A 24,264-nucleotide genomic window follows, 5' to 3' on the forward strand; every position below is an offset into this window, starting at 1 on the left:
GAAGAAGTCTTGCGCATTGAAGCTGATGCCATTGAGGATGTAGAAGACCAAAGTCTTCATAGCTCCTTCAAGCTTTGCCGCTGATGAATGTCCTTTGATAGGCCATAGAGTTCTCCTGATGATGTGATATATGGTGCGTGGCACATACTCAAGGTCTTCAACAAAGAACTCTGTTGGGTATTCAGCATCACATGGCAAAGGCTTCATCATGCTCAACATCTGACTCATATTGGGTTCAGGCTTATGGAAGATGCTTTCCAAAGCATTGCGGTGATTTTGACAACCAGGTTCATAGAGTTCTCCGGGAGTGGATAGGCCTGTAAGCTCAATGATGTCGAGAGCTTTGGCTTCATGATGAACATTTCCTGCCATCCACTCTAGAATCCATGTCTTGATATCTCTGTTGTAGCCGCGAATGTGCAGAGTAGCATAGAATTGAAGCAATAGCTCTTCATTCCAGTGTTCTTTATCTGTGACAAAACTGAGCAGCCCAGCATCACGAAAGCAGTCAAGTGCTTCTTCTAAGCAGGGCAGTCCAGTAGTGGCTTCAGTGTCGAGGCGCATATGAGGGAAAATGCACCCTTGATCATACAGAACATAGGAGTAATAGCTTCGCTGCTGATGACTCCAGAACCGATCTGATGATATTCTTGGCTTCGTGTAGGGGTTCTTCGAGCTGTCAAAGAATGTGTTGTGGCTCTTGAAGCCATTCACATTGAAAGACCCTGGTGAGTTTGCAGTACCTGGAAACCTTGGCAGTCTTGGCTTGGGCTTCTGGACCTGAGGCCTATGCTCAATGTGATAGTGAAATTGAGGACCAGAGACATTAGGCGGAGGGACCAGAACGGGCCATCTTACTGTGATTATCTCACCATGGTTGTATGCTTGCTCGATTGTATAGGGCCGTGGTGGAGGAACAGGAGCAGTGGCAGCAACTGAGGCTTCAGGCTGCACAACAGGTGCTTCAGGAGTAGTTGCCTCATTAGCTTCAGGTGCAGTGGCCTCATTAGCTTCAGGCACACTGGTTGGTTCAAGATCCACATTAGCTTCAGCCATGACAACGTCATTGGCTTCACTTGCGTTGGTTGTGGCAGCTTCAGGACTTTCAACCTCCACTTGAGGAGCTGGAGGGTCAGGCACAGACACGTTCACTTCATGAACTGTTTCTTCAGGCATGGGGGGAGTTTGGACATGTTCTTCTTGACGTTCCTCATCGGCTGATGCAGCCGGATTGTCTTTAGCAGCTTGTGCTTCAGACACAGAGACATTCACAGTTGGAGTGGCTTCAGAGAACACTTGACATGCAACAGGTTGACGGTGCACTCCTCCTTCTCGAACGCTCGGAAGAGGGACTTGAGGCCTTGGTCCTTTGGGAAGCCTTTGTAGTACAGGCAACGCCTTTGGAGATGGAGTGGGCAGGTCCTCATCCTCTTCAACTTGGATGGATGGTGTGGTTTGTTGTTGTTGGGGAGTACTGGGGGAGTCTTGTTGCTGTGGGTGATCAGCCCATGATGCATCCTGAGCAATTGGCGTCAGAGGACGACCAATGCTGATGTTTTCGCTGTTCGTACGAACAGGCGATGATACCCATATTATATTCGATCTGAGGATATCAGAAGCTGAAGATATACTAGCAGCTGAACCCACCGCTTCTTTAAGCTCATGCAGGATGACCTTGAAGTTTCTGACGTCTTGAACACTGAGCTTCGCCACATGCTTCTTGAATTGAGCCTTCTCATAATCAATTTTGTTCTTCATCTCAACGATGCACTGAGCAAGAGCTAGCTCAAAAGCAATGGCGCCATTGAAAGAGACGCGGAGGCCAATGGGAAGCTGCAAATCTTCAAAGCTTAGATTGGGCGTGTCGAACCACTCATCAATGAAGTTATGGATGATGGCCATGTCAAAGAGAGGCAAGTTGTTGAAGATTTCTGCTTCTTCCTTGCTCTTTATCAGTTGCTCAAGGGCATCATCAGCAAGATCTTCATCACTGGACAGATCAATGGGCTCTTCACGCAGAATGGCGGCAGGAGTCAAGGCTTGCTCAGTATGCCTGACAAGTTGCTTTTTCTTCTCCGTCTTCTTGGAGATGCGGGATTGATCTTCAGACTGCACACTAGCTTCAGGAGGTGCAGTGGCCAATGGCTTCACACGAGAAGCTTTTGGAGGTGCAGCTGATGATGAAGCCTTAATTTTCTTTGGCTTCTGCGGCCTTGGAGGAGGAGCTGGGGCTTCATCAAAATCAACCTCATTGTCAGAATGATCCACTTTGGCACCTTGTACCAAGATGTAGGAGATGAGGCCATCAAGGTTTGCAAAGGGGCCAATTCTGTTTTCTTCAGCTTCACGTGTGCCATCATCACGGGGAGCAGAGGGACCAGGATTGAAGTCTAATCCCCGTGACTTCTTATTTTCCTTTGCCGAAGCCTTAGCAAACTGGAAGTTGCGCTTGAAGAGATTGTCGTCACGATAGCAGAGCAATGATGATGGGTCGGCTTCTTCAGGCTGTGGTCCACGGACCATGCAAATATAGAATTCTTGCGCAATGGCTTCAGCTTTGTTCTTTGGGGGAAGGCCTCGATAGAGAATATCACCCCAAGGGCTCTTGATAGCATTTTTCTCTGCGTACTCCTGGGTGACGAACTTGTACTTGTACCACTGTTCAGCCCAATAGCGTCGAATCCATTGGATTTGAGTCTTGCATTGATTGTAATCTTCTTCAAGATCTGTTTTATACATTTCTGCCAGATCCTCAGGCAGATCCTTTGAAGTTCCCCCATGACGATGTCTGCCACCCTTCCTGACAGATTTCTCCGTAGCCATGAACTTCAAACTGAACGGTTTCAATATGTTCAAAGGCTTCAAAGGCTTTCGCTTGCTGGTCAGACAGGAACTGGCTTCAGGAGAATTAACGTGTTGCTATAAGAATTCTACAAACGAATGCAGACTATGAGAACCTAGGGATTCTCCCATGGACATGTACCTGTGACATCATTAGAGATGCGAGGGAAGGGGAAGAGGTCATATGCATTCTCAGAAGATTTTGAAGATAAATCAGTTTGAAGACATTGACCTCATGATGCGAAGACATTCACTTATATGAGTTGAGTTCGTTCCAGATTTGTACCAATCTGTGAATAAGTACAAGTGAGGTATCAAACTAGATAGGAAATCTAAGTGAATAGACTAGGCATAATGAGATGCAGACAGAATAGATCTAACATTGAGTAGGTAGAAACCACTGTCAGTAAATAGGATGAATCTATGAAGATCAAAAAGGTGGTAAAAATAGAGTTATAATTACCGCATGAAGAACTGCTAGAAGGGATGAATAGGAGACCGAGCAGTTCAGCCCACCGTGCCCTAACTTGGCGACGGAGGACACCTATGGCGACGGTGGAGAGGATGATGTCCGCGGTCGGCGTGAGGACGGCGTCGGAGAAGTCGCGGCAGCTAAGCGCTTCGTCACCGGCGTTGTCGAGAGCTAGCGGTGGCGCTAGGGTTTTGACGAGGTGGAGAGGTGGAAGAAGGTTTTCTTGACCGCAGGGGACACGTATTTATAAGTAGGTGTGCGGCACAGCGCAATTATGCAGGTGCCCCAGTCTGTTCACATCCGTGGGACACGTGGCAAGCATGCAACATACTTAGAGTTGTCCCACGTTCCCACGCCCACCAAGTTTGTTGGATGTTCGTTCCGGCTTCTCCGGATATCGACAATAAAGATGAATCATTTAAATAGGACTTGATGTTTGTCTCTGTGTCTTCTGCTGACTAGGACGCAGAGAAGACATTCGACAGTTTCAATAGAAGGCATATGATTTGGACAGATAGAGTTTGAGATAGAAAGCATAGAGGGGTTAGGGTCCGATCACATTCACTTAGTTCAAAAGATTCAACTTGAAGACATAGCTATAAGTGAATGCTGTAGAGGACAAGAACGCTAGTATATATATATATATATATATATATATATATATATATATATATATATATATATATATATATATATATGCAATCAAATCATCATAGCGCAGAAAATCATGAAGATAAATTGAAACTCAAGACAAACCAAATGCGAAGTCTTTGCAAAAGTAACGCCATGAGTGAAACACTTCAAACAGAGAAATTTGGTGGTGGCGTTACCCACCGTATAGGAGGTATTAGACCCAGACACGGTGCACAATTATCGTGGAGCTCCGAAGTCAAATTCCATGTTAATGTATTCACACTCAGAGTGTAAGTCTTCATTGATTGAAGATATACCTTACTTCGTGTGTTGCACATCTAAGTCATCAACATGCATAAGTGTTAGGATGTGTGCCTGATCATAGGACATTAGAGTATTCCAAGATATTTATCTCACACCGTAACTTGCAAAACCTTTTCTCATCCAAGGGCTTTGTAAAGATATCTGCCAGTTGTTCTTCTGTGTTGACGTGAATGATGTCAATATCTTTCTTCATGACATGATCTCTGAGAAAATGATGACGAATTTCAATGTGCTTTGTCTTCGAGTGCTGAACTGGATTGTTGGCTATCTTGATGGCACTTTCATTGTCGCAGAAGAGAGGTACTTGTTTCAGGTTGATGCCATAGTCCTTGAGAGTTTGCTTCATCCATAGAAGCTGAGCACAACAGGATCCAGCAGCAATGTATTCAGATTCAGCAGTTGAGAGTGATACACAGTTCTGCTTCTTTGAAGACCAACAGACAAGTGATCGTCCCAGAAAGTGACATGTTCCTGATGTTGACTTGCGATCCACCTTGTCACCAGCATAATCAACATCCGAGAATCCAACTAGGTCAAACCTTGAGCCCTTTGGATACCATAGTCCGAGTGTTGGGGTGTAAGCCAAATATCGAAGAATTCGCTTCACAGCTAAGTGATGCGATTCCTTTGGTGCCACATGGAATCGAGCACACATGCAAACACTAAGCATAATATCTGGCCTAGATGCACATAGATAAAGTAAAGAACCAATCATGGAGCGGTATACCTTTTGATCGAACTCTTTACCATTGTCGTCGGGACCAAGGTGGTGTTTGGCTGGCATTGGCGTCATATAACCTTTGCAGTCTTCCATTCCAAACCTCTTCAAATAATCTTTGAGGTACTTTTCTTGAGATATGAAGATGCCAATGCTTTGCTGACGAATTTGAAGACCAAGGAAGAACTTCAGTTCTCCCATCATGGACATCTAATATTGCTCTTGCCTCATGTATCCAAACTCATCACTATACTTCTGGTTGGTGCAGCCGAAGATAATAGCATCCACATATATTTGGCACACAAACAGTTCACCATCATATGTCTTCGTGAAGAGTGTGGGATCGAGGGATCCTGGTTTGAAGCCTTTGCTCTTCAGGAAGTCTTTGATCGTATCATACCATGCGTGAGGAGCTTGTTTGAGGCCATACAGTGCTTTGTTTAGCTTGTACACCACATCAGGATGTTTTGGATCTTCAAAGCCAGGTGGTTGAGCAACATATACTTCTTCTTCAATCTTGCCATTGAGAAATGCACTCTTCACATCCATTTGATATAGCAAGATGTTGTGATGATTAGCATAGGCTAGCAGTATGTGAATAGCTTCAAGCCTAGTAACAGGAGCAAATGTTTCATCGAAGTCAATTCCTTCAACTTGAGTATATCCTTGAGCCACAAGACGTGCTTTGTTTCTGACGACTTGACCATGCTCATCTTGCTTTTTTCGATATTATCCATTTCATTCCAATAATGTTATGCTTGCGAGGGTCAGGTCGCTTGACAAGTTCCCAAACATTATTCAGCTTGAACTGTTGAAGTTCTTCTTGCATGGCTTGAATCCATTCAGGTTCCATAAAAGCTTCAGCAACTTTCTTGGGTTTTGATATTGACACAAATGAAAAGTGCCCACAAAAGTTTGCTAACTGTGTTGCTCTTGAGCGAGTAAGTGGACTAGGCGCATTGATGCTGTCAATTATCTTCTCGATTTGCACTTCATTTGCAACTCGAGGATGAACAGGACGAAGACTTTGCTCTTGCTGATCATTGTCATCATTGGGATGATTGTCTTCGGTCTGAGCATTGTCTTCAGGTTGATTTGGTGCAGAGATGATAAGTTCCTCTTCAGGCTGTGCTTCAGAAGGCATAATTTCCCCAGTTCCCATCAGCCTGATAGATTCACTGGAAGGAGCTTCATCTAGTGTGCTTGGCAGGAGCTCTCATTGTGAACTATTGGTTTCATCAAATCGCACATCCACTGTTTCAACGATTTTGTAGTGGAAGAGGTTGAATACTCTGTAGGAGTGTGAATCCTTTCCATAGCCAAGCATGAAGCCTTCGTGAGCTTTGGGTTCAAATTTTGACTTGTGATGAGGATCCTTGATCCAGCACCTAGCACCAAAGACTCTGAAGTAACTGACATTTGGCTTCTTGCAAGTAAGGAGCTCATAGGATGTTTTGCCCAGAAGCTTGTGGATGTAAACATGGTTGATGATGTGACATACAGTATCAATTGCTTCAGACCAGAACTTTCTTGGTGTCTTGTACTCGTCGAGCATTGTTCGAGCCATCTCAATGAGGGTTCTGTTCTTGCGCTCAACAATGCCATTTTGCTGAGGTGTGTAAGGAGCAGAAAATTCATGAGTGATTCCCATTGTATCCAGATAAAGATCAAGGCCGGTGTTCTTGAATTCAGTTCCGTTATCACTTCTGATATGCTTGATTTTGACGCCATAATTGTTCATTGCTCGATTGGCGAATCGTCTAAAGACATCTTGTACTTCAATCTTGTAGAGAATTATGTGCACCCATGTATATCTTGAGTAGTCATCAACAATGACGAAGCCATAGAGACACGCCGTTGTTGTGAGGGTGGAGTAGTGAGTAGGTCCAAATAAGTCCATGTGTAGCAGCTTGAAGGGTTGAGATGTTGTCATGATTGTCTTCAAGGGGTGCTTGGCCCTTGTCATCTTCCCAGCTTCGCAAGCTCCACACAAATGATATTTCTTGAACTTGACACCTTCGATGCCTATGACATGCTTCTTCTTGATGAGAGTGTGCAAGTTCCTCATGCCAGCGTGCCCCAGCCTTCGATGCCAGAGCCAGCATTCTGAAGCTTTTGCAAGAAGACATACGGCAAGCTGTGGACCTGCTGAGAAATCTACCATGTATAGATCACCTTTCCTATACCCTTCAAAGACTAGAGACTTGTCAGATTCCATTAGTACAAGGCAACGATATTTTCCAAATATCACAATCATGTTTAAGTCACAAAGCATTGAGACAGACATTAAGTTGAATCCAAGGGATTCAACAAGCATCACTTTATCCATGTGTTGATCCTTTGAGATTGCAACTCTACCTAGACCCAATACCTTGCCTTTACCAGTGTCAGCAAATGTGATTTGACTCTTGTCGGATGGACGTAAGGTTGAGTCCATGAGAAGACTTCGATCACCAGTCATATGATTAGTGCATCCGCTGTCAATAATCCATTCTGAAGCTTTTGGTGACATGCCCTACAGTGCAGTTAGGAGGATAGGATTCACAAGGTATGTTGTGAAGCATAAGCATTTGATGCACATTTGGATTATCACATCATAGATGAAAGTTAGCACATAGTATGACAGGTAAGCGATTCAAATGTGGAATACATAGTAAGTCATTTTATCATGCATCCCTTTGTGTTTTAGGTCCCCAGCAATAATATCGAACGCCTTTGATTGCTGGTTGGAGACCATGTTCTACAAAAGAGAGTTAGTTCTTATTCACCACCCACATCTTTAGGGGTGGCTTAGAAGCAATGAGTCTAAGTGCAGCATCTGAGAATTTCGGCTTTGGAGCCCTAGCAAATAGCCTTGCAGGTGATGAATGATACTCATATGAATAAGCAGAAAAGTTCTTAGTATTGTGAACATAGCGGTTTGAAGACACACGCTCATATTCATAAGTTTGAGTGTGATTTCCCTACAAAACATTGGCGTTAGGGTGACTCAGGTGAGTCCTGTTTCAGTATGAAGCCGTTGGACCATGTGACGCCTTTGATCTGGGGTTTTTCTTCTTCCCTGGTGGTGTCATGACAACATTCACATGAAGATTCTCAAGAAAGCTTTTGGGAACCCAGATCTTCTTCATTGGCGGTCCATTCCTGCAGTTAGTACCAATATACCTGGCAAACACTTCACCATTCTGATTTTTGAACAGTTTATAGTTTGCATCAAAGGATTCATCAATGATAATAGGATTAGCACAGGTAAAGCCAGATAAAGTGGATGGATCCACTGAAGGTTCCTTTGCAGCAACCCATGTGGTTTTGGGATACTGCTCAGGCTTCCAGTAGGAACCATCAGCATTCATTTTCCTCTCGAACCCAACACCCTCTTTCCTAGGGTTTCGGTTCAGAATCTGCTTTTTGAGGACATCACAAAGTGTCTGATGCCCTTTCAGACTTTTATAAATCCCTGTTTCAAGCAATGTCTTCAACCTAGCATTTTCATCAGCAATAGTAGTGGTATCCTCAGAAGAGGGGTTCGTTACCACATCAGTAGTTGAAGATAGAGCAACAGTAGCAGCAGTGGAACATTCAGCAATAGAGGCAGCGTTATCATGCTCAATGCATTTTAAGCATGGTGGTTCAAATTCATCCTGAGCGGGACTGATCTGTTGAGCGCGAAATGACTCATTCTCTTTTTGAAGATCTTCATGAGTCGCTTTCAATTTCTCAAGCTCTTGCTTCCTTTGAAGATAATCATAGGAGAGCTTTTCATAAGTGGTTGAGAGCATCTCATGAAGACTTTCAAGTTCTTGATACTTAGCATGAAGATTTTTTATGTCTTCGACTAAGGACTGTGAACGTGTCATTTCCGCGTCCAACAGGTCATCGCTTTTGTCTAACAGTTTTTGAGTATGTTCCATAGCTCTTTGTTGTTCAGTAGCAATTTTAGCAAGTGTTTTGTAGCTGGGTTTAGATTCACAATCAGAGTCATCTTCACTTGATGTTTGAAAGTAAGCATCGCGTGATTTTACCTTGGCACCATGTGCCATGAAGCAGTAGGTGGGAGCAGGATCGTCCTTGTCATCATCAGCGTTGGTGTGGGAGTCATTGTCTTCAGTGTTGAAGATGGACTTTGCAACATAGCCTGTGGCCAGAGCCAGACTTGCAACACCAGAGTCGGACTCAGCTTCAGATTCCACCTCTGCCTCCTCAGAAGCAGACTCCTCCTCTGAATCCATTTCCTTTCCAACAAAAGCATGAGCCTTGCCAAATGAGCTCTTCTTGTGACATGAAGACCTTGATGAGGACTTGGAAGAAGACTTCGAAGATTTCTTCTTCTTCTTGTCATTGGAGTAATATTCATTGCTCTTCTTCTTCTTCTTCTCGTTGTCCCACTGAGGACACTCAGAGATGTAGTGCCCAGGCTTCTTACACTTGTGACATGTTCCCTTCTTGTTGTCTTGAGTGGAAACTTCATCATTTCTTGAACTGGATCGTGAAGACTTTCTGAAGCCCTTCTTCTTGGTGAATTTCTGGAACTTCTTCACAAGCATAGCAAGCTCCCTTCCAATGTCTTCAGGATCATCAGAACCGCAGTCACATTCTTCTTCTTCAGATGAGGAAACAACTTTTGGCTTCAAAGCATGAGTTCGGCCATAGTTGGGGCCATAGATATCTCTTTTCTCAGAAAGCTGGAACTCATGTGTGTTGAGCCTCTCAAGTATATCAGACGGATCGAGTGTCATGAAGTCAGGCCGTTCTTGTATCATGAGGGCAAGGGTGTCAAAGTAGGTGTCAAGTGATCTCAGCAGTGTCTTGACAATTTCATGCTTGGTGATCTTAGTGGCGCCGAGAGCCTGAAGCTCATTTGTGATGTCGGTGAGGCGATCAAACGTGAGTTGGACATTTTCATTGTCGTTTCTCTTGAAGCGATTGAAGAGATTGCGAAGAACACTGATCCTCTGGTCTCTCTGTGTAGAGACGCCTTCATTGACCTTGGACAGCCAGTCCCAGACTAGCTTTGACGTTTCCAGAGCACTCACACGGCCATATTGTCCTTTGGTCAGATGACCATAGATGATGTTCTTTGCAGTTGAGTCCAATTGAATGAACTTCTTGACATCAGTAGGGGTGACACCTTCACCAGTTTTGGGAACGCCATTCTTGACGACATACCAGAGGTCGACATCAATGGCTTCAAGATGCATGCGCATCTTATTCTTCCAGTAGGGATATTCTGTTCCATCGAACACGGGGCAAGCAGCGGAGACTTTGATTATCCCTGCAGTCGACATAGCTAAACTCCAGGTGGTTAAACCGAATAACACAGAACAAGGGAGTACCTTGCTCTGATACCAATTGAAAGTGCTAGTTATCGACTAGAGGGGGGTGAATAGGCGATTTTTATCGAAGTCTTCAAAACGTGGAAGTTTCGAAGACAAACAATAGAAATAACCTAATTGATATGCAGCGGAAGATAAACTACAACAAGCAAGCCATAGTCAAGTATGCAATAGCGTTAACGTACGAAGACTAATAGCAGCTAGGTAGTAGGATCAGGATGGAAGATAGTATGAAGCCAATCAACAATAGTAGTCAAGCAATGAAGTCAATCAGATAAGACAGATAAGCAATGACTTCACGAAGATAAACTCAAATTAAAGGAGGGAAGAGATAGAACCAGTCACTTGTTGAAGACATAGGATTTGTTGGACCAGTTCCAGTTGTTGTGACAACTGTACGTCTGGTTAGGGAGGCTGAGATTCAACTCAGAAGACCGTGTCTTCACCTTATTCCCCTTGAGCTAAGGACGCTTAGTCCTTGCCCAATCACTCTGGTAAGTCTTCAAGGTAGACTTCCGAACCTTCACAGACTTCGTTCACCCGGCAATCCACAATGACTCTTGGATGCTCAGAACGCGACGCCTAACCGGCTGGAGGATGCACAGTCCTCAAGTGTAATAAGTTTTCAGGTCACACAGACAGAAAGACTTCAGTGATGCCTAACACTCTTTGGCTCTGGGTGTTTGGGCTTTGTCCTCGCAAGGATTTCTCTCTCTCAAATGCTTCGAGGTGGGTTGCTCTTAAACGACAAAAGCCGTATACTAACTCTGAGCAGCCACCAATTTATGGTGTAGGGGGTGGGCTATTTATAGCCACAAGGCAACCCGACCTGATTTGTCCGAAATGACCCTGGGTCACTAAGGAACTGACATGTGTTCCAACGGTCAGATTTCAAACACACGCGGCAACTTTAGTTGGGCTACAAGCAAAGCTGACTCATCCAACTTTGGATAAGATTTGCTCTCATTGTCTTCGCTCGAAGACATAGGATTTGGGTTGAGCATCACTTCAGTCACTCTGACTTAGTTCACTTGGACCCCACTTAATAGTACGGTGGTTCCTATGACTCAACAAAGAAGAAAAAGGAAACAACGAAACCACACAGTCTTCGCGCTCCATAGTCTTCAATATGAATATCTTCTCATACCACCATTGTCTTCAATGTCTTCATATATTTTTAGGGGTCATCTCCGGTAGGTAAACCGAATCAATGAGGGACACTACCTGCGTTATCCTGCAATTCTCACAAACGCATTAATCCCTCAACCAACTTTGTCGTCAATACTCCAAAACCAACTAGGGGTGGCACTAGATGCACTTACACATAGCTTCCCCAAGCTTGGGCCCTTTCATATCATAAGCATAATCACTCTCATCATTAAAAATATGGATAGCACCGATAGTATAGCAATTATCATCATCACAATGAGTAGTAGGAGCAACATCATTTAGGAGGGATACCTTTCTACCTTTGTTTCTCCTTATTTTCTTTTTCTTATTCATATTATGTGTGGGTTCAACCTTCCTCTTTGAGCTCCTTATTGATGAGATTGGTTGAATAGAAAGCTCCTCCTCGTTACCTGATTCATCATAAGAAATAATAGGAGGATATTGGGAAGTCTCTTCCCTTTCATTAGTATTCTCATCATCTTCTATTTTCTTTCTTTTCTTTAGGTAATTGGCAATATAAGGATTTTCAATGCAATTCACTGCACAAAACATATAAATATCCTCTAGATCAAAATCAAGAAATCTATCAAGATTAAATTTTGGAATACCCTCGGTTATACGTTTCATTTCTTCATACCCCAAAAGAAGACTAAGCTCTTTATGATGCCCAAGGGTAATCAAGTTATCACAATTTTTGGACATGATTCGATCATGAAACAATTTGCATTGGAGATTTAAATGACCATGTTCATTGCAAAGTTCACAAGGGGCACGAAAAATATTGAATATTTCAGCACAATCATCAAGGCTTTCTTGCAAACCTTTAGTTTTTAAATACTTATGCCTCTTGCAATATCTATTTTCTCTATTTGGTGTGTCCATGCAAATCCAATCTACTCCACAAAGATCAACATGCTTATAAGAGACATTTTCATCATAACTAGTGCAATCATCATTAGTACTATGGATATTCAAAGAGTTCATACTAACAACATTGCAATCATGCTCATCATTCAAAGATTTAGTACCAAGCATTTTAATGCATTCTTGTTCTAGCACTTGAGCACAATTTTCCTTTCCATCAAACTCACGAAAGATATTAGAAAGACGAAGCATATGAGACAAACTTAACTCTATTTTTTTGTAATTTTCTTTTATAAACTAAACTAGTGATAAAACAAGAAACAAAAAGATTCGATTGCAAGATCTAAAGATATACCTTCAAGCAGTCACCTCCTCGGCAACGGCGCCAGAAAAGAGATTAGTTGACGAGGTGTGAGTGCCACTTATCTAGCCTCCCCGGCAACGGCGCCAAAAAAGAGCTTGATGTCTACTACACAACCTTCTTCTTGTAGACGTTGTTGGGCCTGCAAGTGCACGGGTTTGTAGGACAGTAGCAAATTTCTCTCAAGTGGATGACCTAAGGTTTATCAATCCGTGGGAGGCGTAGGATGAAGATGGTCTCTCTCAAGCAACCCTGCAACCAAATAACAAAGAGTCTCTTGTGTCCCCAACACACCTAATACAATGGTAGATTGTATAGGTGCACTAGTTCGGCGAAGAGATGGTGATACAAGTGCAATATGGATAGTAGATAAAGGTTTTTGTAATCTGAAATAATAAAAACAGCAAGGTAACTAATGATAAAAGTGAGCGTAAATGGTATTGCAATGATAGGAAACAAGGCCTAGGGTTCATACTTTCACTAGTGCAAGTTCTCTCAACAATAATAACATAGATAGATCATATAACAATCCCTCAACATGCAACAAAGAGTCACTCCAAATCCACTAATAGCGGAGAACAAATGTAGAGATTATGGTAGGGTACGAAACCACCTCAAAGTTATTCTTTCGGATCAATCAATTCAAGAGTTCATACTAGAATAACACCTTAAGACACAAATCAACCAAAACCTTAATGTCACCTAGATACTCCATTGTCACCTCAAGTATCCGTGGGCATGATTATACGATATGCGTCACACAATCTCAGATTCATCCAACCAACACAAAGTACTTCAAAGGGTGCCCCAAAGTTTCTACCGGAGAGTCAAGAAAACGTGTGCCAACCCCTATGCATAGGTTCATGGGCGGAACCCGCAAGTTGGTCTCCAAAACATACATCAAGTGGCACGTGATATCCCATTGTCACCACAGATAAACACGGCAAGAGATACATCAAGTGTTCTGAAATAAAGACTCAGTCCGATAAGATAACTTCAAGAGGGAAACTCAATTCATCACAAGAGAGTAGAGGGGGGAGGAACATCATAAGATCCAACTATAATAGCAAAGCTCACGATACATCAAGATCGTGCCATAGAGAGAACACGAGATAGAGAGATCAAACACATAGCTACTGGTACATACCCTCCGCCCCGAGGGTGAACTACTCCCTCCTCGTCATGGAGAGCGCCGAGATGATAAAGATGGCCACCGGTGATGGGTTCCCCCTCCGGCAGGGTGCCGGAACAGACTCCCGAGAGGTTTTTGGTAGCTACAGAGGCTTGCGGCGGCGGAACTCCCGATCTATCTTGATATTCGATGTTTTTAGGGTACGTAGGCTTATATAGGCGAAAGAAGTCGGTCAGGGGAGCCTCGAGGGGCCCACGAGATAGGGGGCCGCGCCCAGTAGGGGGGCGCGCCCTCCTATCTCGTGGCTTCCTCGAGTATCTTCTGACGTGAACTCCAAGTCTCTAGGATCATATTCTTCCAAAAAATCACGCTGCTGAAGGTTTCATTCCATTTGGACTCCGTTTGATATTCCTTTTGTTCGAAATACTGAAACAGGCATGCTTTTCTACACCTCTGACATCATTTGAGATTCCAAATAGCAAGTCACTTAAGTGAGCAATCATATCAGAATTGTATTTCAATTGTTTCATAACATTTGCATTGAAGTGATCTTGCTTTCTAATGTAATTGTCAAACTCATAAAGGCATTCACTAGGATGTTTATTATTAAGATCAACACTATCATTGAATTTCATTAAATAATTTACCTCTACGACCTTAGGTGGTGGTGGTGTTTCAAGGCCATGTATTTCTTTAATAGGTGGTAAATTTTGAACAATAATTCTTCAGCTTGCTCAATAGTTCGTTCCCTAAAAACACAACCAACACAACTATCTAGGAAATCCCTAGAAGCACCAGTTAGTCCATTATAGAAGATATCAAGTATGTCATTTTTCATAAGAGGATGATCAGGCAAAGCATTAAGCAATTGGAGAAGCCTCCCCCAAGCTTGTGGGAGACTCCCTTCTTCAATTTGCATAGAACTAAATAGTTCCTGCAAGGCATCTTATTTCTTATGAGCAGGGAAATATTTTTCAAAGAAGTAACAAATCATATCCTGGGGACTACGCACACAACCAGGAGCAAGAGTATTGTACCAAGTTTTAGCATCACCCTTTAATGAGAACGGAAATAATTTGAGGATATAGTAATAGCGAATCTTCTCATCATGAGCAAAAAGGCTAGCTATGTCATTCAACCTAGTAAGATGTGTGACAACAGTTTCAGTTTCATAACCATGGAAAGGATCAGATTCAACCAAAGTAATTAACTCTAGGTCGACAGATAATTCATAATCCTTATAACTAATAAAGATAGGTGAAGTAGCAAACTTAGGATCAAATTTCATTCTAGCATTCAAATATCTTTCTTTATACTTGCATAGTAATTTTTCTAGATCATCCCTATCCTTACAAGCAAGAATATCTCTAGTTGCCTCCTCACCTATAACATAACCTTCCGGTACCTTTGGCAATTCATATCTAGGAGGGCTAGTTCTAATAGGAGTTTCAAGATTTTTAGTTTCAAGCTCATCATCAGTTTCAACAATATCATGTTGTCTTACTCTAGCAATTTGTTCATGGAGGAATTCACCTAGTGGAACAGTATCATCAAGCAAGATACTAGCATCATCATGAGTAGCATTCATATCAGAAGTAGCATCATCCATAACTTGTGACATATCAGAATTAAAAGCATGTGGTGGTGTTTCAAGTTTACTTATAATAGAAGGTGAATCTAAAGCGGAGCTGGATGGCAGTTCCTTACCTCCCCTCGTCTTAGAGGGAAAAATCTTAGTCTTAGCATCCTTTAGATTCTTCATAGTGATAATTTGATAATGATCCCAAGTGACTCAACAAATATAGCTATGCTCCCCAACAACGGCGGCAGAAAAGGGTCTTGATAACCCACAAGTATATGGGATCGCAATAGTTTTCGAGGGTAGAGTATTCAACCCAAATTTATAGATTCGACACAAGGGGAGCCAAAGAATATTTGCAAGTTTGAGCAGCTGAGTTGTCAATTGAACCACACCTGGAGATTAATTATCTGCAACAAAGTGATCAGTAGCAAAGTAGTATGATAGTTTTGATAGTAGTAGCAACAACAATAGTAACGGTAACAGTGATAGTAGTGATTTTGTAGCAAGTGCAATAGTAACAATAACAGTAGTAACTTAGCAAGAACAATATGTAGGAAAATTGTGGGCATTGGATCGGCGATTTGTTGGATGATATTCATCATGGGACAATCATAACCTTGGGCAATATGGCACTAGCTCCTGTTCATAAATGTAATGTAGGCATGTATTTCGTAATAGTCATACGTGCTTATGGAAAAAACATGCATGACATCTTTTGTCCTACCCTCCCATGGCAGCGGGGTCCTATTGAAAACTAAGGGATATTAAGGCCTCCTTTTAATAGAGAACCGGAACAAAGCATTAGATTAAGGTGAATACATGAACTCCTCAAACTACGTTCATCAGCGGGAGTGGTCCCGACTATAGTCACTCCGGGGTTGCCGGATCATAACACATAGTATGTGACTATCACTTGCAAGATAGGATCCAAAACATGGATATAATGGTGATAACATAAATGTTTTGATCTGAAATCATGGCACCCGGACCGAAAGTGACAAGCATTAAGCATGGCTAGCATCATCAATCTTAGAACATAATGGATACTAGGGATCAAGCCCTAACAAAACTAACTTGATTACATGATGAATCTCATCCAACTCTTCACCGACCAGCGAGCCTACGAAGGAATTACTCACTCCCGGTGGGGAGCATCATGGAATTGGCGATGGATAAGGGTTGGTGATGGCGAAGATCTAAGATCCGCCTCACCGGAGCCCCAAATGGAATCCAAATATGGCCTCACAATGAAGAACAAGAGACGGCAGCGGCTCCATCTTGTGAAACGCGATCATTTTTTCTCCCTGATTGTTTCTAGAAAAATAGGATTTTATAGTGTCGGTTTCAGGGTCTGCGGAGACACCAGGTGGGGACAACTCACCTTGGCGCGCCTGGAGGGGGTGGCGCGCCCTGGCGGGTTGTGCCTACCCAGGTGCCCCCCTCCGGTGGTTCTTGGCTCCTAAAGTTCTCTTTTATTGTATAAAACTTCCTTGCAATGTTTCACTCCATTCTGAGAACTTTTATTTCTACACAAAAACAACACTATGGTAGTTCTGCTGAAAGTAACGTCAGTCCCGGTTAGTTTCATTCAAATCATGCAAATTAGAGTCCAAAACAAGAGGAAAAGTGTTAGGAAAAGTAGATACGACGGAGACGTATCACTTTGCCAGACCCGCGCCGCTCTCGTCCACTATGGCGCCATGGCGCCGCCAGGTCAAAAAGGTCAGGCATCGGCGGCAGCAGGCAGCCGAGCGGGACCAGAGTCCACCCTGGGCCAGTCCATAGTGCTCAAACTCGAAGGGTCGACCAGGTCCGCCCGATGATTGCGGATGACTCCAACGAGTGGGGGTGACGAAGATTTGGCCCGCTTCCCGACCTCAAGCCGATCTGGATGCCACCATGATTGCCATTCATCTACCCGTGATCTTCTCTGGCTTGCTCTCCCATTCTCAGAATTCTTCAACATCATGCGCTCACACTATCAGGTGCATGTGCTGCACCTAGACCCAATATATGTTCTTCTCCTTTCGGCCTTCTCCTTCCTGTGCGAAGCCTTTGTGAGCATGCCTCCCTTGATAGCGCTGCTCCACCATTTCTTCTGCCTCTAGCTAACCGCCGCCAACCAACGCTCCAGGTGCGTGTTGCTCTGTGCCATGGGTGCGATGGTGGGTGAGGGCATCGACATGGAGATCAACCATGAAGCAGAGAACTTGAGGCGGCAGTGGGTGTACATGGCGCGACCCAGTTTAGCACCCTGCTGTTGATTCCATCGTTCTTGGCGGTGGCGAGCTCCGGATAGGGGCACGAGAGGCTCGATGACCCGAGGCTGTTGCGGGTCTTGGCGAGGATGGCCGACCTGAGGGTGGCGGGAAAGACGGTGATGATGGTTGTGAGGGAATTCCTTCATCGGTGAATTGCTCCCCTTTAGCGCCACTCCTGCCCCATGTGGACCTTCATCGGCCCAGAGGACACAATGCGGCTCCAAACCGGCTGCCTGCCTCCCGAAATGTTAAGTTACTACTGCAGGTTGGTCCAAATGCGACAGTCCAATCAAAGACCCTTCACCGAAACTGTGTGTGATGCATTAATCAAAAACAACGATGTAATAAAACCATAAAAAAAGATACAAAATGTTTGTGATGACGGCAACATCAAACATGGTTCAGATTAGAGTTGTTGTGTGATGCGTGGCAAACGGTTAATCTAGCATAACTGTTTGCGATGAGGCAGAACAATAGAAATGGGCAGCCAGATGAGGGTGTGTGCGATATACAGCATACAGTTCACTAGGATGAACTATGTGCGTTTAGCGAACACAATAGAAACGGTCGGCCAGATCAAGGTGTGTGCGATGGAGGGCATACAGTTCACTTGGATGAACTGTTTGCGATGAGCCAAGACAACAGAAACAATTCAACTGAACAAGATGTCTGTGATACGCGACAAACAGGTCCGTAATCAGAAATGTGTGCGAAGACCAATAATAATACAGACGATTGCTGCTAATGAGCCGTGTGATTTGCTCTATCTACGATTGCTGCTAAAACCGAGTCGGCGGGACGTGAGCAGAGCGCGTCACGACCGCCTCATTCACGAGCAAACCACACGCATAGAGCAGTTGAACACACATGGAATGATCATCTACAAGCTGGTCGGCAATTGCGTCGCTGCGTAGAGAGCATCCGCGTGCTACTACCTTCGTCTTGGTCTATTAGTTCCCTTTATATTCTGTACCATATTTTGATCTTAAATTTAACCAAAAAATGTTAATGCATGTTATTGAAATTATATAATTGGAAACTATGTTCAAATACAAATCCAACGATATAATATTTGGCGACATGCATTCATATTTTATTAGTTAAATCCTACTTGTAAACCAGGACGAGGGTAGTAGGTAATAAAATTGCAAACGTTTTTTTATTAATCGTATGTGTACGTGTCCTTTTGTCCTCCTCTCGCATGTCTTGTCACCCCGCTACCGCAGACGGCTTCAAGTGAAAGCTTGAGCAGCGCGCGGGGGTGTTCTATTGGCCAAACGGTGGTGATCCCGTTCACGCGCAACTGCGCAGGTTCCCGTGCAAGCTTCCCGCCTGACTCGGTGAAATCCCCCAAATCCCAATGCTTACCAGTCTGCTATATAAACCCTCATGACCGGTTATCCTCCCTTCGCAACCTGCGCACTTCTTGTTCCTCTTTCCTCCTCGAGCCTCTGCTTCCACTTCCAATCCATCTCAATCTCTTCCCCCTGTCCAATTGCCATGGCACCGACGAAAAAGGATGAGGGGAAGAAACATGCACCCTCCACCAGCACGCCCCTGGCGGCTGCTCCCGCCATCGACAAATCGCTCATACTCAATCGGGAGGCTCTGGAGAAGGTCTACTCTGCGCTTGCCTCCAGCTTCAATGAGTGCGGGAAGACGACGGTCTAGCCCGTGTCCCACGCCTCCTTTGACAGGGTCGTCACGAAGGTCCGATTCTTCGTTGATGCCATGTGGGCAGGCCTGGTTCCTCCCTTTTCCGCCTTCTTCAATGCGGTGCTTTCCCATTACCAGATCCACATGATGCATCTCGGCCCCCAATCAATTGCTTTGCTTGCTGTCTTCACCTTCGTCTGTGAGGCCATGGTGGGGATTCCACCTCCTGTTGCCCTTCTGTGCCACTTCTTCTTGCTGCACTTGTCCGATCCTTCCCAGTGTTCGGGGTGTGTGAGCTTCCAGGTCATGCCGGAGACGGCCGCCTCGGGGATCGATTTCAGCTTCCCACCTTCTGCGAGCGGGTTCCGGGAGCGGTGGTTGTATGTAGATGTTGGGGTGCCCAGTCCCCTGCTCACGCACCCGGCGCTGCCTGCTATTCCCAATCCTGGTTGGGATCACGAAGAACTCACGAGCTCCCAACTTGCCTTCACCTGGCTCCGCTTCCAGAGGTTGAGGGAGCTCGAAGTGACGGCGCCCAAGGTGGTGAAGGAGTTCCTCGGGCGCCGCATTGCTCCTCTCCAGCGCCATTCCCGCCCAATGTGGACTTACACCAGTCGCCAGGACCGTATGAGGCTCCAGGAAGGGGATCTTGCGCCGGAGATGTTGAAGAAGGTGCTGCTGATCCTGACGGGCGACCCCTCTCCCGGCAGCGCTGGCCATGGGGGTGCCCTGTTGTATCTTTGCAAGAACAGGGTCGACTTCGTGAGGCAGATGCCCCGCTTTGATGAATGGGGGCTGCGCCCAGCCAACCTTGTGGGACCTCGCGAGAATCCGGTCGCCGTGGTCCTTCCCTCGGCTACCCGCGGTGACCCCGCCTCAGGAGTCGTTGCGGGGAGGAAAGGATTGGCGGGAACCGAGGGGCCAGACGTCGAGGTGCTGATGTCGCGTGGGGCTCCCGAGGTGCCATTCCCCGGGGTTCATGGTACTCCTCGCGAGGTGGTGGCTAGCGAGGGATCGCGGCCTGCCGCTCCCGAGGCTGAAGCCCTCGAGGCCCCGGCAGGCCACCAAGAGGTGGTGTCTGATCGCTCCCCTCAGGCCGGTGCCCCTGATGCAGGCCAGCCTGATGCCCCGGCTCCTATGTCGCGCGCCGGCCCTCACGTCGCGAGATTGGGCTGGTTCCGCATAGATTTCGAGGCCCTTCGCAAGAGGAAGGAGGCTTCCGGTGGTGATGAGCGCCCGCACCGCCCATTGAAGCACAGGAGGTACTTCGCCATGGACGAGTAAGTCTCTCCTTCTCATGGTTCCTTATTTGCCTCTCTTTTTGCTGACCATGGCCTTTCAGGATCCCCTCCAACGAGCCCACGGAGCCAGCTGAGGAGCCGCTCCCTCGGGTTCCTCCTCCATCACCAACCTTAACTGCCTCGGTCTCGCGCGCCGCCTTGCGTTCAAGTTTGGCTGGAGAGGCAGGCTGTCCTGCGACGCGTCTTGATCATGTCGTCGCGCCGCTCTTCCCTCGTGAGCTCTCCCTGGGCACATCTAGCTTGCCCAGAGCTCCTTCATTGATCATCGGCGGCGAGTGGTTGAAGCCAGGCTGGACCTCTCGCGGTGCCCGCCCGGCGATCGCAGGGGCAACAACCCCCAGCCCCCTGCCGAGAGGGGGCGAACTGTCCTAAGGCCCTCCGTCGGCGTCGACGGTGGAGGATGGTGTTGACGACGTGCTTGGGCGTGCGCGGGAGCGCAAAGTTCTCCGCCAAGAGTTCCTCCAAAGGGCAGTCGATGCAGTGAGCCAGCTCGACGCAGAGCTGGCGGCTGAAGACGCGCGTCTCGAAGCTGAAGGCTTGAGGCTGGTCGAGGAGCGGCGCAAGATGAAGGAAGCTGTTGGTCTCGCGCGCCACCAGTGTGACCTCGAAAACGCCAAGGCCGAAGTGTCCTTGGCGGCCTCTTGGGAGGCCTGTTCCCGGTCCCTTGAAGAAGCTCAGGAGGCTGACAAGCGACGCAAAGCTGCGGAGGAGCGCGCGTGGGAGCTCCATGATTGGTGCAACTCCATGGAACAGTAGGTGGAGCTGCACCGATCCGCCCTCGCACTACCGAAGGGAGGGCCCGCTGAAGAGGAGGAACTCCGGAGGCGCGAGGAAGCGCCGACGCTGGAGACTGCCGAGCGCAACCTCGATCTGGAGCGGTTGGAGATGAGGGAGCGCCAGGTTGCCCAGGCGGAGGACGACGTCGGCGCGCGGGAGGCCCGGATCTAGGAGGAGATCGACCATCGCGTGGCGGAGGCTCACGCCGGCCTTGAGCGTGAGTGAAAGCACAAGTGCTCCCTAGGTGGTTTTGGTAATTAATATCAACATGTCTCTTGTTGGACTAACACTTTTATCTAGTATGTTTCAGATAAGTTCAACAATGGAGTGGCATGGAGTAAAAGATGTGGGAACTCCTTCAAGATGCTAAGGACAAAGGATTGGCTCAAGCTTCAAGCTCAAGACTCTTCATTTTACATTTTAGTGATCCAAGATCACATTGAGTCTATAGGAAAAGCCAATACTATCAAGAAGGGATTAGGTGTTGCTTAATGAGTTTGTTGCTCCACAGTGCTTAGTGATATGCTCCAAATCCCTCAACTACTTTCCCACTTCCACACATATGACCTAAACCTAAAGTCAAACTCGGCCCCACCATTTCTTTCTATCCGGCGCCACCGAGTTCAAATGTCATAGCCATTGCCACAAACCCTAGACAAATCGGTCTCACCGATAGGGATCTCGGTCTCACCGAGATGGGATTGTAATCTCTCTGTGTATGTCCATTACCAAAATCGGTCTCACCGAGTTTGCGTAATCGGTCCTACCGAGATTACAATGCAAACTCTCTGTTCCTCTTCGTAACATTCCGGTCCAACCGAGATGAGCGAATCGGCCCCACCGAGTTTGCCTGACCAACTCTCTGGTTAGCTTTTTACCAAAATCGGTCTCATCGAGTTTGTGTAATCAGTCTCACCAAGATTACATTATGCCCTAACCCTAACCATATCGGTCTTACCGAGTTGCATGTCGGTCCCACCGAAAACCCTAACGGTCACTAGATTTGCTAAATCGGTCCGACCGAGTTTCTCGATTCGGTCCCACCGAGTTTGGTAAATTGTGTGTAACGGTTAGATTTTGTGTGGAGGCTATATATACCCCTCCACCTCCTCTTCATTCGTGGAGAGAGCCATCAGAACAAACCTACACTTCCAACTTACCAGTTCTGAGAGAGAACTACCTACTCATGTGTTGAGGCCAAGATATTCCATTCCTACCATATGAATCTTGATCTCTAGCCTTCCCCAAGTTGCTTTCCACTCAAATCTTCTTTCCACCAGATCCAAATCCTATGAGAGAGAGTTGAGTGTTGGGGAGACTATCATTTGAAGCACAAGAGCAAGGAGTTCATCATCAACGCACCATTTGTTACTTCTTGGAGAGTGGTGTCTCCTAGATTGGCTAGGTGTCACTTGGGAGCCTCCGACAGGATTGTGGAGTTGAACCAACGAGTTTGTAAGGGCAAGGAGATCGCCTACTTCGTGAAGATCTACCGCTAGTGAGGCAAGTCCTTCGTGGGCAACGGCCATGGTGGGATAGACAAGGTTGCTTCTTCGTGGACCCTTTGTGGGTGGAGCCCTCCGTGGACTCGCGCAACCGTTACCCTTCGTGGGTTGAAGTCTCCATCAACGTGGATGTACGATAGCACCACCTATCGGAACCATGACAAAAACATCCGTGTCTCCAATTGCATTTGAATCCTCCAAAACCCTTCCCTTTACATTCTTGCAAGTTGCATGCTTTACTTTCCGCTGCTCATATACTCTTTGCATGCTTGCTTGTTATGTATTGTGAATGTTAAACTTGTGCCTAAACTCCACTTAAACGTAAAGAAGTTAAAAACTACAACTTTGATACTTAGTGTCTAATCCCCCCCCCCCCTCTAGACACCTCTTCTCAAGGTCCTACAAGTGGTATTAGAGCTTTGGTCTCCATTGCCTTGGTTTAATCACCATTGGAGGAAGATGGATGAGTCTACTTTGGGGAGTCTTAGACATAGAGTGCCTATTCTTGATGGAGAGTATTTTCATGAGTGGAAAAATGAGATGCTTCTAATTTTCAATCAATATAACTTGAACAAGCACATTGCTAGCCCTTGTGCACCTCATGTGAGTCAATTGACATGATTAGGAATCTTAGAACTGTTGAACTTATCACTAGAGGCTTGCCTAGAAACTTGATTAGAAACTTGCCTACTCTTAAGTGTGCCTACACCATATGGAAATTTCTTGAGGAACGCTTTCCAAATTATTCCTTGAAAAATCTAGATGAAATTCTCCATAAGTCTATTGCTTTGAGTAAGATGAATACTAGTGATCCTATGTTTGGTGATCGTCTATTTGAACTTACAAACCTTATGCGTGCCAAAGGAGATGTTGGAATTATTGGTGATATTATTTCCGAAGCTATAAGAATTCATAAGCAAGATCATTGTCAAACTCACTCTAATGAATTACCCTCTCTAGGACTTGATCCACCACATGACGATGTTGAACATGGATACTATGATGAGGATGATGATAGTGACTTCGATCTTGACGATGCAATGAGACATTTTGGTCTTATGGAAAATCTTCGGGGATATATGTCAGGAGGAAAGGAATGGGTTCTTGACAGTGGATTTACCGATCACATGACTAGAGATAAAGACATGTTTCGTGAGCTTGCTAAAAATGATAGTCCTCAAAAGTATATCACTTTCGGTGACAACTCAAAGGCTAAGGTGGTTGGCCTCGGTAAGGTGGCCATCTCACATGATAGCTCCATTCAGAATGTTATGCTCGTTGAATCTCTTGGCTACAACTTACTTTCAGTATCTAGACTTGCTGATTTCGGTTTC

Source organism: Triticum dicoccoides, chromosome 3B (genome assembly GCF_002162155.2).
Source record: "Triticum dicoccoides isolate Atlit2015 ecotype Zavitan chromosome 3B, WEW_v2.0, whole genome shotgun sequence".
NCBI lineage: Eukaryota > Viridiplantae > Streptophyta > Magnoliopsida > Poales > Poaceae > Triticum > Triticum dicoccoides.